This window comes from Zosterops lateralis (genome assembly GCF_965231275.1).
Source record: "Zosterops lateralis genome assembly, chromosome: 4".
NCBI classification, from domain to species: Eukaryota; Metazoa; Chordata; class Aves; order Passeriformes; family Zosteropidae; genus Zosterops; species Zosterops lateralis.
This window is the reverse complement of record NC_139765.1, coordinates 6,659,972-6,681,792: the sequence shown is the minus strand read 5'-3', so window position 1 is coordinate 6,681,792 and position 21,821 is coordinate 6,659,972. Positions and strand designations below refer to the sequence as shown.

Here is a 21,821-nt window from a genome sequence, read left to right as displayed (position 1 = left end):
TCTTTATGAAAAAGTCTCCATGACTGTTAGAAGCCAGTCACTCTCTGCTTTTCCTACAAACTGGAAAGAAGGGAATAGTTTCAGAGGCTTTGAACTTGCCAGTTCCTGCTGCCTCCCTTCTTTCCTGTGAGCAGAGCTGTTGACCTGCTGGGTTCAATCCCACACAGAGTCTTCACAGTTGGACACGACCTGAGTGTGAAGAGGTTACAGACTGGTCATTTACTACATTCACACATTTTTGTGACAGATAATATTTTCTCTGTGTTTCATAAAGATCAAAATTTAGGCAATAAGCAGCTTGAGGACAACTTAAATGACTGAAAAGTCCAGGGCAGAGCATAGGTAATGTTGTAGACTGAGACCATTAGGTGGGACAGAGCAGGTTGGTGCAAACAGGGGTGAAGCAACAGTCATTGTCAGCACCTGGGGGTTAATTTGGTGGCCTGGAAAGCTGTGCTGATAAAAAGAAACAGTATTGTGGCTGTGAATCCTAAATGTCCATCATAAGAATCTGGTCCTCCCTATACAACTCTGGGGAAATTCCTGAGCTTTATTTAATTAAAGCATGATAAATAGTGTATTTGAACAAATAAATTTCTTTCCCCCTTCTGGCCAAAGCCTGAGGCCATTTCATTTCTCTTCTGTTCTGGAAAAGTGATATGAAGAGGAACTCATGACCTTTTAATTTGAATGTCTTATGTTTCAGCTAAGAGGAAAACCAAATTTGTAGATACACTGGATTTGATTTTTTTTTTTTTTAATAATAACTGTTTGAACCTACTTGCATTCCATGCAAACAGGGTAGTATTGAACAGGATGCATCTTTGACAGGCTAGCTGTGAGGCAGCCCTTTACCAAGTTTTCCAGAGAGACTTGTTCACTCTGGGAATGTGACAACAGGCAGCACAATGGCAATAATGAGCATGTTTGCTGGGCAGCAGAGGTGCTGCTCCCAGGTCTCACCTCCAGTGTCTGCACCTGCACCTGCCTGGTCTGAATGACCAAGGCTCCCAAGTGATGCATGCCTGCATTTGCAATATGGCATGTTTGGAGCACTGCACAAACAGAACTCCTTCTATTTAACATTAGGATCATGAAATAAACATTATAAATAGACTTTTCTGGCCCATTTGACAAAATGCATGTTTTTGAGCAAAAGGTTGAGACATGAAAATCAGCTTTAGCATACTTATAAAAAAATTTCTCTATACTCTCTAGTAGATCCAACTGCTTTTGAAATGTATCAGGTATTAGACCACCAAGTCAGAAGTGACAGCAGTGCATGACACAACTGCCCTTTCACTTGTGCACTGAAACACTGAGCTCTCCAGACCTGCTTGCTGCCGGTATGTAATAGCTGCCAGAAGAGACAGGCTTAAACATTTCCTCCCTCCTGTTCCCTCACCTCCCAATCACTGTTTTCCCTTTTCTTAGCTCCTCCCATAGCATATTATCAAAAGTTGTTGGACAAAATTATGCTATAAAAGAGTGCTCTTGACTCACAGAAACTGTATTTGTCATTATTTATTATTCAGCCGAAGTCCCAAATACAAAGTTCTTATTTGGTGTTTCTACACTTGCCATCTTTAAATTCTTTGGTACAATATTCTGTGCCAAGGTTGGGTGGATCCAGCTCGGCAGAGCCTTTCTTGTGGGAGTGCTTATTAAACTGAAGTTAATTAACAGTAACCATGTCAGAGCTTTCACCTAAGGCAAATTATTTTTATTGCCATTTTAAGGTATATTCTATAGTACTTTGACAAAATATGTTTTAGTAATCTTTTTAATCTAAAAAATGGATCAGAAGAGCTCCTTTTTTCCAACTTTATATATAGCTACTATACATGTTTTACCTTTGGCACAAATCATTTCCAGAACATGACTTTTGTTGTGATGATAATCAAGAAGACTCACCATATTTTTTTCAGTAATAGGAAATATTTTTTAATTTGGTTAGGACTGGAGAACTATTTACCACAGTATCAGGCAAGTAGGGAAATCCCAGCATTTGCTTTTCACATGGTCTGATACCTCCCAGAAGTAAAGCAGAGCGGAAGCATGTTACACACACAAGGCAGGAAGGTGCAGATGGGATTGTTGTTCTTCCTCACTGGATGCAAGAAAGTTTATGAAGAGGTAGATTTGAATTTGGTAAGTCTGTATTTTTTATAATTTAACATTTGATTTCACCTGAAATCTTTTGTGATTCTTTCTGTGACTGATTTTATTGGTCCTTTCTGGCTTTTTCTTCTCTTCCATGACAGAGAGTTTTATTCTGTTTCAGTACGTGGTTCTAAGGTTATGTGGAGCAGAGAGAACACAGCAAATATGTTTGTCACTTTACTCAATTTCAGTATTTTGTCAACTCTTTCTCTCCTGCCCACTATCTTGAGTAGAACATAGCTGTTTCCTTGCATTTCAGTGTCAAAGGTCTGCATTTTCTGACTGGGACAATATCCCAGATGTGTGTTCAGACCTTTTAGGCCCCTCTTAAGGCTGTTTCCCACTGTTCTGAAGCCTAAGTGCTAAGGACAGGCTGCTGTGACAGCCACACTGCTCCATGGACAGGAATCAGGACATTAGGGCAGCTTTTTCTCACTCTCTGTTTTAGTATGTAAACATTTCCAATCTCACGGTAGAGTCAAAGGGTGCAACTGTTGGAAAATCAAAATAATACAAGATTTTGATCAGCCTCACAGAGTGCTGGGAGCCAGAGGTGTTTTCAGAGACCCACTTGCAGTCAGCATTGGCATAATAAGATCTGCCCATCTAACAGAAAACTACCATCCCTGATGGTACTGATAATTAATTTAATTATATCACCTGTGGCCCCACTTGTTAGATTACCTTTGAAAACAAAGTGTCAGAATAAAAGTACTTCATGAACATTTAGAATGTTAGAATTAAAATTTATTCTTAAAACTATCCCTTCCATTTCCTTTATGTTTTTCCAATTTAAACATTTCAAAATAAAAATCAGAAACAAAACCATTAGTCTTGTTCCATGTATTCTGTTTTTTTTGCTACTCCCACAACAGTACAGCCTAATGTGCAGAAGTAGAACTTTCCGTCTTAGTCCAGAAGGGATTTTAGAGCTATTTCTGTATTTGTCATACCGATAAGGGGGCATTATTTTCTTGTGCTAGGTACTGCATCAACAGAAAAAAGGATGGTCACAGCTTTGAAACTTTCCCATCTTTTTTTCCCCTTTCAGTTCTTGTCTGGGTTTTGTGATTGATAAAGGTGCTGATGGTAAATTCCTGTGGTATTCCCTAGTGGTCATGATTTTGCCTGAATCTTCCTCCTGTGTGTACAGGAGAAGCTCATCAGGTTTGGCTGACCACCTCACTCAGTCCTGTGTGGAAGTAGATGGTGTGGGCAAGGACATGGTAGGAGTTAATTAAGGTATATAATTGGGTAATGTCTGGCTAAGGCCCTTGGAGGATAACACCGATTATCAACCTTTGTCCCCAAGGTTTCACTGGCAGGAGAAGAGAACACGTAACAGGATCATCCCATATTTCAGTAGTTCTGCAAGTTCATTCTGCAGTGTGGGCATGTAGTGTGGACATATGGACATATACATGGACATATACATATGGACATATAGTGGACATATACATGTCCTCATGTGTATGTGTGCACATCAATATCCATAAATAAACCATAATTGACCCTGGACTGTGTAGCTGGTTCATCAACACATAATCTCTGAAAGAACTCTCATAATCTCATAGCTTAAAGCTACTCTTAACAAAACACACACATCTGTGTCTCTGCCAGGGACCTATTTCATTTCCCCCCCCCCTGCACTTTGTGTATGTGCAATTTCTCCCCCAAACTATTTTGGCCCAATGCCCAGGAGTCCACAACAGTCAGTGGCATTTTGTAAGTTCTGCATGAAACAAGTCTCCTGCTGGAGAGGAGAAAGTGCCAGTTTTGGGGGCACATGGCACTTGTTACCAGTTACAGTTTAGAGAACACTATTCAAATCATGAGTTTTGCACATTGAAAAAAACTATAGTGGGTTATAGTTAGCAATTTTTTAATATATTGTTTCTGTTTTCCTTTCACTTCTGAGGTTTTAGAGAAGGACTTAACACAGTGTAACACAGGAAAAACATCAAAGCTCTTGATATTTTCAGTGTATATGCAGAAGATTCAATGATGTCAGGTGTGGTGTTGCTGTTTTATTGGCATTCAGTTCTGATGACATGTGTTGCTCTGGGTTTCTGGGTTTCACAGTTTCATGGTTAGCAAGGTAGACATAAAGCTGTTCTACCACAGCATCTCCATTCTCTGTGACTCCTGCAGGACATTTAGTGTGCAGACAGAACTTGGTGTACAAATTACATCTCTTCCATGCTTAAGCACAAAGAGCAATGAAAAAGATTTATAAATACATGGGATTATAAATATGCATAGCATTTTTCATGAAGGCAGTTTTTTTACCCACTTAATTGAAAGTAAAGGGATAAAAATGAATAACTGATATATGGATGACAATGCAGTGCAGAGGGTGATTGTTTTCCTAAGTGCCTTAACTAAGAAGGCAGTTCTGCGTGGAGTTTTATAGTAAGGCAGCAGGAACAAGAAAGCTTCTCTTCTCTCTATCTTGTAACAGCTTTTCTTGTTCTATATAGCAGAGGATTTTGGCCTATGGAACTCTTCAGAAATGCACAGGAAGTTATCCCAAAATTCAGACAGTAAAATAGTCTCAAGTCTCTCCACCTTGAAATTTCAGTCATTTGGCACAAGGATGGCAGGAAGACGATCTGTAGGAATGGAACTGCCCCTGGAGAAGTAACAATCTTGTCATTTTATTTAGTAAATTTTCATCAAACTGACATTTCGTTAATGATAACATAAAACAACATTCTCTCCCTTACTGAGATGTCTGTATTTTAAAATTAGGAGGAAAACCCAAAAAGTTTAAGTGAGGCAAAAGGACACTTGGGAAGGATATTTAAGAAGTAGCTGCTCAACTCCAGTATCAGAATGCAAATATTGGGATATAAACACTAGTCTACATATACTGTGCTAAATGAATTTTGATACCTTTTGGTTTATATCTGAATTATTTTCCAAGAGGCAGTTTCAGAGGAATAAATACGAAAAACTTGTCTTTTCTCATAAGATACCTCTTTATTTTCCCAATACCCCATGAGTACTTGTACTATCTACATTTTCTTATGCTTTCTTATTGAATAGAAATTCCATGTAAGTACTGAATAACTCACCATGCATCAAATGGTTTTGGCATTTGATGGTACCTTTTACAAAACATTTTAAATGTTACAAGTGTTGGAGTTATGAGATTTCTTCTCCAAGTCAAACCAAATTTCATTAAGTTCCAAGGACAGTCTGGTAAATCCCTTGATGCTTGTTACTTAAGCACAGTGCCAGTGTTTGTTGTGGCTGCTTTTAAAAACTATAACAGAAGCCACTGATTAATACAGATCCTTTAAATCTGATTTTTGACTGGTGAAAAAGCATAGCAGTTCCATAGTATGAGACTAATAAATGCAAATAAATACACGGCTAAGGCAGCTGCTGTTATATTAACTCTGTATTCTCCTCTACATCAGGCAAGGCAGAAGTTATCCTTGGAGGATTTTACAAAACTGGGAAATAATTTCTGCCACTACACACAGAGTTTGTGTAGCACATTGGTTTGTGTCTTTCATTGTGATGTATCATGTTCTGTAAATAAATGAGGATGCCTGCTCATCTGATGGCAACAGCTGGGCTCTTGACACTCCAGCTCACCAAGGGCTCACTTCTGCATTTTTTTTCCACCAGAGTGTTTAGTCACACATGATTTGCCCTCACCAACATTACAGCTTGCTGAAATTTGATGGTGTTTGTATGCTTAAGCCAAAAAAACAAGCACTCAGAATCTATAGTATTCAAAACTGGAGCTGGAATGAGAGTTGCAAAACAGATGCACACCCACAAACTCAGTGTTTTAGGACTTTGGCTACTCTGTGTCTGTGAGAGCTGGGTACTTTGCAAAGCAGGCCCTGACTAAGAAAGATGATCTCCTTCAAAAAATGTGACCCTAAAGGGCTTGGCAATGTCTATTCCACTTAAAAGTGTAGAGCTCCAAATTCTTGAGTTGTCTGTTCTTGTGTTGGGAAACAGCCCCTCCTACCCAAGGGAGCGTGGCCTGACAAAAAGAGCATTCAGATAATAAAGTGCATTCCATGTTTCAAAAAAAAAAAGGGCAGATAGAAATATTTCTAGCATAAATTAATGCTGGGTCTTGCTGTAAGAAATTACACTGTGGAAGGATGTCAGACATTTACCTTGTTTGTGTTGTTTATTTTCATCTTTAAATTTGGACCGAAGAATGAAGCTCACAAGTAGAATATTTTATTTATATGTATGTGTGTGTGTGTGTGTAATGTAGGGCTATCACAATGCCTTCAGATTGAACCTGTAATTCATGAATAGAATACAATGAAATTGTATTTGCCCTGTGACACACATATTGTCATTTTCTCATATGAGGTAAAGTTACCCATCTTTCTTTCCCTCAGATCGATACCCTGAGCATTGTAACACAAGGACCTGCTATGAATGAAGGAAGGGTAAGAATATTGCGATGATTTATTTGAAATACACCTTCAGAATGAACAGGACTTTTTTTTCTGTGTTCTTTCACTATTAAGCTGTTGTTATCTGGGTGCCTGATACATGGTCTGGATAAGTGAGAAAGATTACATCTAGAAACCATTTTCCAGCACACATGGACCCAATATCCAGATGCAATCTGTTCAGAAACAGAAAGTTCAGAAACTCAAAGTCTCCTCCAAAGCCTATTACAATACTTCTGAAGCACGACTTTGAATTGTCTCATATATCCATATGTTTTATATATTTGTGCTAGAAATGAAAACCAAAGAAAATATAAATGTAATAAATGAAATCACCCTGTAAAAGCAGAATGGAGAAGTGAACTAAGACAATCAGGTTGCAGAGAGAAGGCAAGGCTCTCTTGCTATTGTGTTACACAAAAAATAAGCAAGGAAAAGATGAATAAATTTTCCACAACAGAAAGTTGTCAAAGAAAACATGTTCATGTCAACATAAAATGATTTTTGAGACTCCTGTAGGTTTTGAGGGTATTTGAGTATTTAAAGTAGAGGGTCTCTGATCATCCCTGTAGTTATCAGTTTAGCTAACATCTTTTTTTAAATGGTCTCGGTGAAGTGTACAGAAATGTTAAATTAAAAGGCACATAGAAGAAATCAGCAGTTGAAACCATCCAGAAGATTGTCTACAGCAAGGGAATACCAATATTTAAGTTTCCTCAGAAAAACAGCTCTGTAGGTAGATTCATCTTGGGACTAAACAAATGTATGAATGTCTGGAAGCCTGAATATAAAACAATCAAGAAGGTTGTGTGGTGTATGTGCCTATTTTTTGTGCTCTTCCAAGTGTTGATAGTAACTAAATAAATTGATTCTTGGAATGAGTAAGGACATAACTCCATGTATTTATTTTGGGATTTAATTTGGGTCAGTGTATGAATTCTTTGACTATTCTCCTGCTTTCAGTTGTTCTGAAAACCTTGGAAAGAGTAATTAAATTTATTCTGTATTGTCATTTCTTAGTGAACAGCCTGGAAGTGAAAATTCTTCCCTTTAAAAGTGAGGCTGATTTACAGAATTTTATTAATAGCCACCTCTGCCAGGGCAATGAGGCATATGAAATGTATTCCCTCCCCCCCTCCTTCACTCTTGGGGTGTCCCGAGCACACGGTGACAGAGCCCGAGCTCAGGGACAGGGAACAGCAGAGGTGATTTAGCACAGCCCTGGGCAGGCGTGGGAACTGCCCCCACGTCACAGGCAGGCTCACACTGCCCCGTGCAGAACAATCAGGGGGATTGTGTTGCTTGGCTGTTCAGTGCAGCGTTTGGAGACTTCCTAATGATCCATTCCAAATGGTTTGGCCAGGCAACCCCTTTGTACAACCTTGTGTGCTTCCCACTCTGTGCTCTGACAGACAGTGCCGCTGCTTGCTTGGGGTTTGACCGTTTCTAAAAATAAGAATCTTTTACCTCAGTCATGAACTTACAGGAATATGGGAAATGGGAGAAAGCATCAGAACACAAGAAACATCTTTAATTAATTGAATGAATAATCAAAAAGGCTTGTCTCTCTAGTCACACACAAGTGAGTCTCATGCTAATTGTGCAAATCTCTTAACATTTACTTCAAGATCCTAAAGCTCTGATATATAATTCATGATTTGCAGCAGAGACCAGGAATTAAGAGGCTGGATCCTACTTGCATTGAAGCCAACAGCCAAACTTGAAGCAGTGCCCCTGTAATAGGACAACACATATTCCTCAAGATCCATTTGCTTTCTCAGTATAAACCGTTTTAGTATCTACTCTCCCCCTGTGATTCAAGTAGGAACTGGTGACACCAGTGTAGTATAAATAGGTAAGCACAGTTTGGTACCTTACTTGTGAGAATCCTGCCTCCAGCACTCACAGGTCTGTATGGGAGCACCTTTCCCAAAACTGACCTTTGGGGTAACTAATGAAGGGTGCTCATGTTATATGTGGCACAGAAGATGCTTTAGATCACCTGTGATCTGATGGAAGCAGTGCAGGATTTCTGTGCTGTTGCCTGTGCTGTTGGGTTGGAGATAAGAATGACCTGTACTGTTGTCCTGGGGAGATGCAGAAATTCGTTTTTCCAAAAAATTCTATTGTCCCCTTTGCCTTACAAAATAAGGACAAACAGCCCAAGGGAAATGTTGTGTATAATACTATAAAGAATAAATATGTTCATAGAAAAATATTAGCAAATATAACTGAGAAAATACTTTCCTTGAAATTAGTGCACTAAGCTAAAAAATTAACAGATTTAACTTTTCTTCAAAGAAAACACTGTCAATGTCACAGCAAAAGCCACAGAAGTTGCATCAAATTCAAAACAAAAAGAAATCAAACCCAAGATTTTTACTCCAGTAGGGAGTAGCAGAAGGAAACCCTAGGCCATCTTCATACAATAGGTGGAAAATCTGTGCTGCCTTTGGGATTCAAGAAAAGCAACAGCCTGTGAGGAATAGAAAACTGCTGGCCAAGTGTTTCAGGACAGTGGACCTAAAAGTTGATTTTCTGAGGTCATTCTTGAGCTTACAGTATATGTAAATCTCCCCATGTGAGTGTCTTTCTGCTAGTGCTGGGTGTGCATTTGTCTCATCTGTGGCCTTCCTATCTTGCTGAGTTTTTCACAGCACTCAAAGGATTCTGATTAATACCTTTTATTAGAGATTTATTTAGAGATTAGATATTAGAGTATATCTACTGTTGATGATTTCCCAATCTCATATGAAGAAACTTCATCAATAGATCCTCAGCTTGAAAAGGCCAATTAAATCTGAATTTAAAAAACACCTATTCAGGTATTCTTTTTGCAGAAGGGCAAAAGGGATCACTGAAAAATTCTGCTGTTTACAAAGAAATGCCATGAAGGCCTTTCTTTTTCCCACTCTTCAGCTTCATGTAAGGCATGACACACATGCTCTTCTGGCTGGGTCTTCACAGAGTCCCCTGTGGACCCACAGGTTGGTCTTGTCACTGGTCATTAAAGACTAAATGGCTTTGTCATGTCTGCCTTTGGCATTAGTGGGAGTTTTTGGTGCTTTTAAAAAGAACAAGGACATGAAAAATACAAGAGAACTGTGGTGTCTACCACTACTTTATTAGCTTAACTTGCAATCAGTCATGGAGCTGTCCAGTGGAGCAGACCTTTGGGAAAATGTGTCCTACCCCACAGCAAACAGTCCTGTGAATGACTGGATGGAGGAGGTGATGTGAACTGAGAGCCAGGAGGTGCATAGAGCAGTGCCCTGACCCAAGAGAGACTGAGGCAGGCTTTTCTGTGTCAAGGTTTGATTGGTTTGAGTAAACAGAGCCTGTGCATTTCCGAGAGGCCTCTAACAAATGTGTGAGACATCCTGCAGCCCTTTACTGGAGCAGTGCCACAGTTGGGAGCTCACCTTTCAGCTGTGCTTTGCCTGCTTCCATATTTCAAAAGTTAGCAAGGATAAGATGAAAGTTTTAGATAAGTTAATGCTTTTGAAACTCATGTGACCCTTTAAGTTCTTGGAACTGTAGCAGGAAAAGATGTTACAAAAAGGAAAAGTATAGTTGTTTTTCACATTGAAGCAAGTCCATAAAATCCATGCATTTTGATGTATGCTTCAGAGGTAAACTCCTTTTAATCCACAGAATAAATTTGCTGCATTACATTAAATGTAAAAGAAACTTTTTACACATCTTTATGTTTTTACAGAACTATCTGTTGTTTCTAAGCTAGAATATTGGTAATTTGGCTTCATTCTTCATCTTTGATATAATCAAATGGCAGAATATTGCTGACACTCAGCAGCACTAACACCTTTAGCAAACATGGATTGAGAAAAACCAAAGGAAGAGCGTTCCTTTCATATTCTCATATTTGTCTTTCTACAGGCATTAGCCCCACAAAGCCTACAAATGATGCAAATCCAGACAAATTAGGATCAATACCAATGCCACTGAAAAAGTACTTAGAAACAAAATACAATTAGAGGATACAAAATTTATGCAGAAGCTCAAGGAAGAGACAGTCGTCAGTGAGTTCAGTTAAACGCCTGCTTTCGTTTCACCATTTTCAATGTAGTAGAATTTAATTTATTTTGGGGATGTGTTTTTGCTTTATAATAAAATACTATGGATTGAAAGCTTCAGCCTCTGCATCTCACATCCTGTCTTTTGAGGTCATCAAGGACATCAAGGATCCTCTTGTAATGGCTCTAGAGTTGGAGAATGCCTTCTGTCACCTCAGAAGACAGCTCCTATCGTTGTTTCTTGTTCTTCTGGCTGCACAAGCAGCTTAAATTCAAGTCACACTTGGTTCCTAACAGAGGCAGCTGCTACTCATGGGATGAATTCCAGCCTAAACACCCTCTGGGTTGCTGCAAGCCCAAATCCCCTGGATTGAGAGAGAGTTGGGGATATGGATCTCCTTTCACAGGGTACATGCCAAAATGGCAGGTTTTTAAGTTCATCACTGGGAATTCCCCACAGATATGTTGCCTATTTTGGACATCTTTTGCATCTGTCACTGCATGTAAGTCAGTGATTCTAAAGGGATTCTACATGCAGCCAGACTCTATTTTAAACCTCCCAGTGCTGCACGTACATTGGTGTTTGGTCCAGAAGAAACAAACTTCCCTCTTCCTGTGCAAATTCAGTAGCCTCTTAAAAAGGGTTTTGCCTTACCTTTTTCTCCCGGGTGATGGAAATGTGAGCTTCTCTTTTTGTGGTGTCTTTTAAGCTATTCTGGCTGCCAGTTGCCTCTGCTTTGCTTTTTTTTTTTTTTTTTTTTTTTTTTTTTTTTTTTTTTAAATGAGGGAATGGGGGAATGTTTATGAAATGGTTGTATGTCATACGCGCTTTAATGGAAACTTGAGACAAATCTTCTCAGCTTTCCTTAACACTCTGTTCTTAAAAGCCAGATGTTGAAAAAGTTTCAAAAATGTATCTGTCATGCTTAAAATCCAAGCATTTGCACACAATCAATTTTGTACACGCAAGTAGTTTGCTGAATGCAAAAAGACCAATGGCAGCTGCTTGTAGGACTGATGCTCTGACCTGGATTCTTTCTGCTTTAGGAAGGTGAGATGTGGGGACTAAATCTCAGTTCCAGATCAGGAGTTTGCTCAGCCAAGGCTTCCAGCACAGTCAGCTGTTCATCTGAGTGCTCACCATGAGGTGCCCCTATTTCTTCACTGCTTACATCCACAGCTTCAGGGAATTAGATGGATGAATACCTGAATTAAGGGAGGATAAATTAAATACACAAATTTTATCTGATAAGGTGAAAGTGCTCAGGCTGAAGTCTAGGGTCAGACTCCATCCCTAGTTGCTCTGCCTAACACAGCAGGAACACTGAGGTAGCAGTGTATTCCCCTGCATTCCTGTGCTCTTGTTCAGCCCTTTTCATCTGCACAGGGACTTAGGCTGCTTGAACTGGCCTCTGGTGAAGGTGGATCAAGGGAAGGCTGCTTGGTCCCATTCAGTCACAGACCTGTGCTCAGACAAATACAAGGATAGTGAGGGCATGCAAATACTTGGGGAAAGAGCCACCCACTTCCCTGTTTTAGCTCCCTCATGAAGAGAAATTATTTGTTTCACTGAGTAAATGCCCTGCAGTGGTGCCTTGTTTCCTTTCTCTGATTGGAAAAGATTCTGTTGAGTTACTGTATGAGCTGGATCTTCCTCGACTGAAGCTTTTCTTGGGCCTGTATGGAAGTTGGAGTAGTCAATACTGTCAGTTATCTCCCTCCACTGAGTAAAAACACAGGAATAGCGATCACTTAAAGAGAAATATCTAGGAATTTTCGTAGTCAAACAGACCTTTTACTCTGAATACACTTTTCCTGAAGTGTAGTGTAGTTCAGTGCTAGTATGCAATTGGTTAGCATATAATCATTTTTTAGGTTTGTCATTTACTGTAAGTTTGATTTTAGGGCATGAAATTTGGTGGCTGAAGCTGATGGGACTTCACACAGTGCAGTCCCTGATATTTTCAGCTGCCAATTTCCAACCTGTTTTTAAAACTGTGCACTCTTCTTTTAACAGATATTTTTACTCCATATTACTTTATATTGTGGAAATTTAGGTGAATTCTAGAAAAAAAAAAAAGATAGCTTTTCTTTTTTTTTTTTTTTTTTTTTTTTTTTTTTCTGGCATAGTCTGCACTTTATGTCTCCGTCAAGTGCTTTTCTAAAGCTGTTTTTCCCAGACTGTGTGTTTTGCATGGGTGGGACAGTGGGTTATTGTTAGCCTGTTAGACACAACTCGGCTTGAATACCCTTCAGTAGTTTGGGAGGCAAGTCAGCTCTATTTGCATTTGTTCCAGTCACAAAGGTTTATAGGTCAGCAAAGGCTGGCTGGAAAAATTCAACATGCCAATGCACTATTCTTCTATGGTTGTCAGGAATTCAAACGTGCTGGTTTTTATATTTCTTCTTGGTCATGAATATATGATCGCACAGTCTGAAGTCGCTTTGTTTCTTCGGAGCTTGGTACCAGCTGGGACTAAGATGGAGGATGTGACTTGATGCCAGCTTTCCCCCCCTCTTTTGCCCACACTAATCAGCAGCAAATCAAATGTCCATGCGTCTGGAGGCAGTGAGAGGGCACTGCTCACCACTGCACTGGAGTGCTGCCGGGTTTTTCTCTTCTGTGAAAAAGGCTCCAGCTGAATAAAAGATGACATTTGTCCTTTAACAGAAAACATTGCATTAGCTTAATCTCCCTTCTGGTTTGGGTCTGGGTGCTCTTTTTTTTGTTTCTATTTAGGTATGTTTGGGTTACATCCTGAAATGTTTCCTGCTTAGTTAGATGCTGAGATGATTGGAGACCTTCATTTGTGTACAGACTGACAAAGAGTTGGCATCTTTTAGGATTCAGAAAATTGAGCACCATTCATATAGCTTTAATGTACACTCATAAAGATATCTCCTGAAAACTTTGGTATGTCACCAACAGCCTGGTCTTTTGAGAGCTTGCAATCAAAGCTTAAAATACTTACTAAAAAGACTGTCTTTCCCCAAGAAAGCATTTCCTTAGCTTTGTTCATCACCATCTAGTTTTAGAGAAGGTATGGCCTTTTGCAGTTCTTAAAATGAAATATAGATTTATCCGCTGTAATTCGATTCCTTCCAAGCTACATTTTGAATTTTAAATGGTGTGTCTGAACGCATTGTCCAGGATACTGTTGCAGTTTAGCTGGGAGCTGACATCTCATTTCCAGGCTGGCTCACCGTAGCCCATTACCCTGAAACCTGTACGCCCCACTTGAGTTGGACTGATTTTAACTCAGTTACAAAACCCACTTATCTTTATAGCTGTACCTTGAGATCTGAGAATTTTCTTATGAAGGAATAAAATAATGCCAGGTCTCCTTTTAATATGCTCATTGAGATGCAAACTGTGACCTTTCTTGTTCTGTTGTAAAGAGTCTTTCTGCAAAGTAGGGGCTGTTTGGGGGCATCAGATGTGCAGCCTGGGGAGGCAGCAGCTCCCCCTCCTCCTGCTGCCTCCGTTGGGGCAGCCCTGGTTCCTTTTGAATGCAGGATCCTCTGCCAAGTTGGCACCGTCCTTCGTGTTTATAGATTTAAATTCAGCACATGGCTTTAACTCTTCAGCTGCGCTGCCTGCAAACAATCGCCCCGAACCAAAGGCAAAGGTATAATCAGTTCATTGTCTCTGCCTCGCCAAGTTGCATCTGACCCTTGGAAATCCAGTTGGGAACGTTATTTTAAATGCCATCCTGGGTGAGACACATGCAGAGAGCAAAAGCGTGTTTTACATGGAAATGTTTACAAAACAGCAAACCTTTCTGGGGGGGAAAAAGCAGCTACTAAAATAAACATTTTTTAAAATCACGTAAAGTGTCAAGGGGAAGATAGTCTGGAATAATTGAAAAAGACTCCACAGTTACATACTAGTAAGCACCAAAAAAATAGTTGTTTATGAACCTCCTTTTTCAGCCTACACAACTACTAATGTGGTGCAAACAGCATGAAATTGTCAGTTGCTGGAAATTAGCCTGAGAAGAGCATGTCATAATTTGGTTTTTTGGAGGGTTTTTTGACTTTAACAAACAAACAAAAAAACCAGTTCTGTATGTTTTAGTAAATAAATATTTCAGAGAATTTTCACTATTTTATTAAGCAAAATATTTTGCCACTCATAAAATAATTTTTAAAATGCAACCATGATGGATTTATTAAGAATGTTTTCCACAATTAGAGACATACTACACGATGGCTTTAGTGTTTACTAAAAGAGCAATGATAACCTGACTGCAAATATAGTCATGCTCTGAAATATAATGTGAATCTTGGCTTCAGAATGGACAAATAAATATTTAATACAGTGATTGGGTGAGGCCCATCCACCCAGTGAAAGCATAGGCTGAATCCCCCCACCTCAAAGCATGTCAAGGTTTGGGTATGGACAAAGATGCAAGGAAATGCAATTTTCAAGTTTTTACCTGCAGCCTTTTATCTGAATAATTTTTTTTTTCTAAATTGTTCATGTGCTTCATGCTTGCAAGCATCTCAGTTATGACTTCTGAATACAAAAATAGTATGGTTTTAGGACCTGTATTCTGTCATATTAGAGTTACAACAGGGTTGGGGAGGATTTACCTATTATTTCCCAACAATTTGCAAGGCATAAAGCACTTTGCATGTGACAAAATAGCTCTTTCATTCACAAATTATTTCCTTTAGCATTAAGTTCTGGATGCAGGTGAGTAGTGATCTGTCTGTAAAGCATTCAGTGTAATCAAAGGGTAATTTGATAAGTCCCTTTCTGGGATTTTAAGTATCTTCATAATCATGGATGTGATGTAGCCTATAGGAAGCTTCTTTGTAGCCAGCTCTGAAAACAGACAAAGAGCAACAAAGCATCTTAGCTACACTGTAAACATGTAACTATATTCTTATTTTAGAATAATAAAAATTTCTCTTATCTTTTTCTCTCAACCCCCCGTTAAGTGTTTTGGTACAGGATGCACTCAAAATAGCTTTCTTTTTGGCAATTATTTTATTTTTTAAAGTGAATAATTTTTGCACAGTGTATCAGATATACCACATTAATCATTTCTTGGCATTTTTCTTCTAATTGACACATGTGTGTGTATCTGTGTGTGTGTATACATCCGCCTGTGCTCTTCCGTTGTTTCTGGAATTTTAAGGAGGTGAGAAGCACACAAACTGAAGAGTCTCTAATGGTTTGCTTGCTGTAGAAAACAGATTTATTTTTATAAAAATACACACTGTTTTCTGACCTAGTGTGAAAGATGCTGTATTTATACAAACGCTAATGCTGGAAACGCAGCTGTTACGTTACTTTGTGCTTTTACTGCTGTGGTTTCCACCAGCTCCTAAACCCCTTTGGATCACTCCTAAGTGAAAGCCAAAGTTGCAGGCACAGCTTGGATGCCCTTGGGTGTCTTGGACTGCAGTGGCTTTTTTGGTGGTTGCAGCAATGATCGATAGGTGGATTTTTGGGTTTGGTTTGGTTTGGTTTGGTTTTGTAGAACTGATTTTGAATAATGGAAGGAAAATACAAAAATTGCATATTGAGATTTCAGTGCCACAGAAAAGAGCAAATAAACCACTGATATATCGCTGTAGTTTTGAACCATGACAAATCCTTTAATTAGGTGTGTGCAGTGTGAGAGACTCCATGGATAAGGTAGTTTAGAGTTTGCAGTTTTCTAGAAAGAAAAAAAAAATCAGATTTGGAGAATCGCTTTTTTTTAAGGTGAAAAAAAGGACATGGGATTTTCTTACCTGGTTCTTTAGTTTTCCTCTACTTGTTCTCCTTTTTTTTTTTTTTTTTTTTTTTTTTTTTTTTTTTTTTTTTTTTTTTTTTTCCCAGCACTGAGCTTATCCTTGTGAATCTCTCCCCTTGTGTTTTTCAGCACCTGCTAGTTCTGCCTCAGGGCTGATGGCTGTGTTCAGATCCCAGCAATAAACTCTGAAGAGGTAGGATACATGGGATATTTCAGTGTTAGAACAAATGGCCCTTTCCCTTGTTGTGTCATTAGGCAATTTGTAGACATCCAGAAAAGCCAGGGAACTTGACAAGTATTTACATGCCCTGATACTGCCAACAGCCCACTGAGCTTCACCTTCCCAGGGAGGTTATCCCTGTGCCAGGAGAGGCCTTTATCCCAAGGCAGCTTGTCCTCCCTCCTCATCCATGTCCTGGGAGCCATGACAGCCTGTCAGTGTCTGCCCCTGGGATGTGGCAGTGGAAGCCTTATCTCTGTTCTCCTCTTGCTCTGATTAAGGCATAGTGTGAAACTGAAAAGACTGATTCAGCTGACAAACAGAACTTGGATCCCCGCAAGGGACCCATATTTTCCTCCTGTCAAATCTTTGAAAGATCAGAAAAAAGTTTTTCTCTCACTGCCTTTAGTGGACCCCCTTCCATCCCCTACTTCAGGCCACATATATCTAATCTTCTTCATTCATACTGAGAAAATGGTGCTGGAAAAGCCAAGAACGTGCCTGAAGTAATGAGGAATCCCCTTATGATGGTGACCATTTTTCATTCTGAAAAGTTCTGGTTATGCTTTCTGTCTCATGGGCCTCAGCACAAAGATGTACTGTCCCACTAAGTGTAGCTTTGCTCCTCATCTTACCCCATGCTGTTATTTTATCTCAGTATTTTTTCATTGATCCATTAAAATAGGAAATACTTCTGCACATTTGCTCTCATTGAATTCAGATTCTCAGAAAAATAAATGCTGATTTTAGTTTTTGCAATTAAAGTTTTTAAGAACATAACCAATTAAGTTAAAAATAGTTTCTCTTTAGAAAGCATTTAGCAATTTAAAACCTAAACTTCTGTAGAATTTTGCATGGTACTTCACTGCTTGGTGCACATCCATGGGGACTAACTGCACAATGAAATGTGGCCTCTAAGCAGATGGGTTACTTTACACAACACTACTTGAAATTAATTTAATTATATTAATGCAGAAATCATGGCACTGCTTGATAATCCTTTTTAATTTCTGCCACATACAGGAGTTTAAGGATATTTCTAGTGTGAACACAAAGCAAGGATTCTTTGAGGTGGAGGACAGTCTCCTTTTGATTCCTCTGTTTGTTTGTCCCTTCAGTGAAGTTCAAGTCAAAGGCACACACGGAACAGGTGCACCTGACAAGGGACATTTTGAATTCCTTGGCCCTGCCAGGGGTAGTGGAAAGGAGCACAGGAGCCCCAGGCCTGTCCCATATAAGAATCATCTCCCTTGCCAGTATTGTTACTGTGCTGTATTTCACACCAGTTTCCCCCTGTAAGAATGGGATGTTTTGTACACTTAACAACACCAAACCTAAACAAAAGTGAGTTTAATTGTGACCATGGTTCTCCTGCCCCAGTGCTCTGTTCTGTGGCACTCAGAGCTGGATTGTGTGCAGGAGCTGAAAGCCACTGGAGTGGAAGCTGGAAGGGTGCAATGGCATATGGGGGCCTGGAGATGAACCCCGGGTAGGAAACTGGTGAGACACAGGAGAAAAATTGTTTCTTTCCTTGTATCAAGGTCTAGATCAGCCTGACCCCTCCATGCCCTTCCTGCTGTCACCACATTAGCACCAGCTTTGACACTCAGAGCTGACCTGTGAGACGGTGCAACTATAGACTGAGAATGAGCAAATAAAAGCGTGGTATAAAACTATGTGGGAAAGGCAGTGAGGGGATTGCCAACCATATAAATTCCATATAAATTGTTTTTCCTTAGAAGGGAGATTTGCACTTGTTGATTTTAGTAGACTTGTATTTGCCTGATGTCCAACTGGGTCAGGTGTTGTATATAGTCCCTCTGGGATTTTTTTGACATAACAAAAGGATTTTTACTTTGCAGGGAATGTTAGGCAGGAATGTGGGCAGGTCAGACCACTCTGTGTGAATTCTGGATGTCTGAAGGGAGAGATGCCATGCTTGGTTAGGGCTCCTTCTGCCATGTCTCGTGGGAAGTGTTCTCTTCCCTTGGTGAGGTCAGAGTGATGCTGCTGGAGGGAAAGCTCTAGCAAGGCAGTTCTTATAAAGTGGAGAGGTCATTCATAGAATTATTGCCATGAAAGAATAATACTGTGTTTCAATTGTTTTTATTGGTGGTGACTCTGGCTCTGCAGCCACTGTTTCTTTCTCTGTGTGCTAGAGAATTTTAAGTTGCACAAGAAGTACACGTGAATAATCTGCTCTCAAATGCATTTTACAATGCTTCACCTAAAATAGCTACTTCTGAACAATGCAAAAATGAACCAAAAGCAAGAACCAAATGTAGCTGGCATTTTTCTGATGAACATGCTTCCTTTATATAAGCTTACAGGTGTACATACTGGTGCTGTGTACATGCTATGGATTTATTGTTGCTATCCTGTTTAGCAGTGTGGTGATATCGGCTACAGAAACTGCTTTTCATGCATTTTTTGCATTAATCTAGCTCTTGAATGATTTTCTCTAACTTGCAAAATATTCTGTTTCCTCAGAAGGCCAGGAATCTAACAGAAAAGTAATTATCTACCACAAATACACTTTTTTTCTAAATAAAGAATTACAATAGTTGCAGTATTCAGTCCAGAATCAGTGGCACAGTTTGAAGATCAGGTAATTTGGCAGAGTAGCAACAGAGAGTTTTATTCCTCAGGTGGCATTCACTTGGGTGCAGGTTACAGCTGCAAGTCTGTGTAAGTGTTGAGATGCCAGACTTTGGAAAATTGTAGCATTCCATTGCATAAGAAACATGTAAAATATTTGTAGGGAGTTTAACACTTATTAGCACTCTGATCTTTGCACAGCAAAACCTTTGGTAACCGAGTAACTGATGTTAAAATGTTGAGACTAAAGTAGGTTGTATCAGCATTTCTGTCAGCATTGCATAACTCAAGGGGACTCATAAATCTGGTTATGCCACCACTGTCTTGTAGTTAAATGTACCATGGGTTTAAGGATCTGGAAGATCATTTCACAGGTATAATCCCCACTGGCAGTGAGTGAGGGCCAGCTGCACACCTGGAATTCTGGTACTGGCAGGGAAAAGCTGTGGAGACTGTGTGGTCCCATTCCTGCAGGGAAGTTCTCCACCTGCCTCTACAGACAGTGGAGAACTGTCTGTTCCCAGCTGCAGGGAGATGCTGTGTAACTGTGTGACATGGGCTGGTGAGAGACGCTGTCACACTTCACTGGAGCATGTCAGGTGTGCAAACATTGGTCTGAGTGTAAAAGATTCTATTGTTATTGTAGTTTATTAGTTCTTGAAAGAATTTTAAAATAGAAAAATGAATTCACTTGGTAACTGCTAACACATTTTCTGAGCACTTCTGAATAGCTGCTGGCTGCTGTCTTTGGATATAAACTTCAGGCAAGTTTACCAACAAGTGTATTGGAAAACTTTATGGATATATAAAGAACATGTGCTGTCCTCTGCTGATGGTGGGTACTGGCCTTTGCAGCCCTCTGAAAACAGAAGATACTTCAGTAATATCATTTTATAGCCAATACACGCAATAAATATCCTCAGGCAGTTCAGAGTTGGTAAATCTACACACTGAATGAAAAGTTACAAATATGCACTGTGCTTTTAGCCTCCTGATGTGCCTTAAAACTGTATCTTGGCTAATTTCTACCTTCCAACTAGTAGTTGGCAGGGAAGACTGGGAGCTGCTCTTCAGAAGATTTGATGGATCTGTTACCAGCAGGCTGCTCTGCAAAAATTCCATGTGAATTTGGCATGCAGGCCAGCACCCTTCAGTACACCTGAGTTCTCTTAGCAGAGGGCAAGTAGAAAAGGAGTTTGAAATGATTTGGCTATAGCAGTGTCACCCCTGGTTCAGCCTCCAAAAAAGATAAAGAAACCAGAGGCTTGGGGAACTCTGTTCTGTGGGGTTTAGGGCATCTCAGCAGGAACCCTTCTGATGTAAAATTGTGCCAATAAACACTGTAAGTAAGTTGCAACCTCAGAAAGATGTAACACATGATAAGGTGGCAGGGCATAGACAGAATGACCTGCACAAAAATTGACTTCAGTTCCAACGAGAGTGAGCCTAAGCTGACCAAAAAGTGATGTGGGAGAAAGCTTAGTTAGTAGCCAGGTGATTTAGGGAAAAATCAGACCTTTCCAGAGCATCATATCACATTATAATCAGGGTAGGGCATTCTGCACTGACAGTCCAACCCTTCTGGCTGAGGATACTCTGGCCAAGGCTTCAAGAGCTTTCACGGGCCTGAGCAGGTGAGGAAATCTGCAGGACAGACCTTCTACATATCATGTTTATAGGTGGAAAACAGAGATCCTTGCAGGTTCAACATCGTAACTTCCTTGTGTGAAATAATGGCATTTATTTACAATCTTGTATTTTGGGGAGGGGATGTTTGAGGCATCATGTGTCCTTTTCAGACACATTCTGTCACTTGGAAAATAGTGCAGTACCTTTCAAAAGCTATTTTTGTCCATTTATCAACTGTTATATTCAGCCCTTGCAGATAAGAAAATCATCTGATATATGAAAAAACCCCATGGTACTGCATTTTCCTTTCTAAATAATAGATGAACATTTATAGATGAAAGCCCCTCCCATTAGTTAAATAATAAATAGAGAGTTGTATGAGTTTTCTTTCAAATGAAGCATTTTAATTGTTCCTGATCATCCCAAGTAAATGCAACTGTTACGGTGATGGCTCCGAATATCAGCCTCATACAATCAACATAAAAGGGCATTATTTGCCCAGCTGTACTGGAAGTCCACACATCATGGTCTTATGATTAGTTTTGACATATGTTTTAAAAAGAAAATCTTCATATTTTCAGGAAGTACTCTTTGATTAGCTGCATGGTTGTTATAGCTCTGTTCTCCTTTCTCCCCTATTTATATTTGCTAATATTTGGATACCTTAAGGTTGAAATAATGACAGGTAACACTAAATCACACACCCCTTGAATTAAAGTGAACCTCTGAAGTCAGAAATACTAGTTGAGATATCACATTGAGTTACTCAGCTTGTTTTAGGGGCAGAATTTTAATTTATTTCTTAGCCTCTCCTTCTTCCCCAGAGATGCAGCACATCCCCCAAACCACTGCTCTTGCTCCCAGCCTTGCCCTGTATTGTATTTCTCCTCATTAATATCTATATTAACCCTGTACATTTTCCAAAGTGCACAGTACCACAGCAATGCCCTAAAATTCAGAAGAGATCTCAGGTACTCCTGTAACACTAATG

The 21,821-nt window shown here is 39.6% G+C and overlaps 2 long non-coding RNA genes across 3 annotated transcripts in view; one reads left to right on the top strand and one right to left on the bottom strand.

The window, feature by feature from the left end:
* LOC310908587 overlaps positions 1-6,593 on the top strand; it is a 94,740-nt gene extending 88,147 nt beyond the window's left edge. For both annotated transcript variants that reach the window (XR_014589881.1, XR_014589882.1), the window contains one exon: positions 6,543-6,593. This is a non-coding gene — a long non-coding RNA (uncharacterized lncRNA). The remainder of the gene's footprint in view (positions 1-6,542) is intronic.
* LOC310908585 overlaps positions 1-21,821 on the bottom strand; it is a 230,063-nt gene that overhangs the window by 163,731 nt on the left and 44,511 nt on the right. The window lies entirely within an intron of this gene.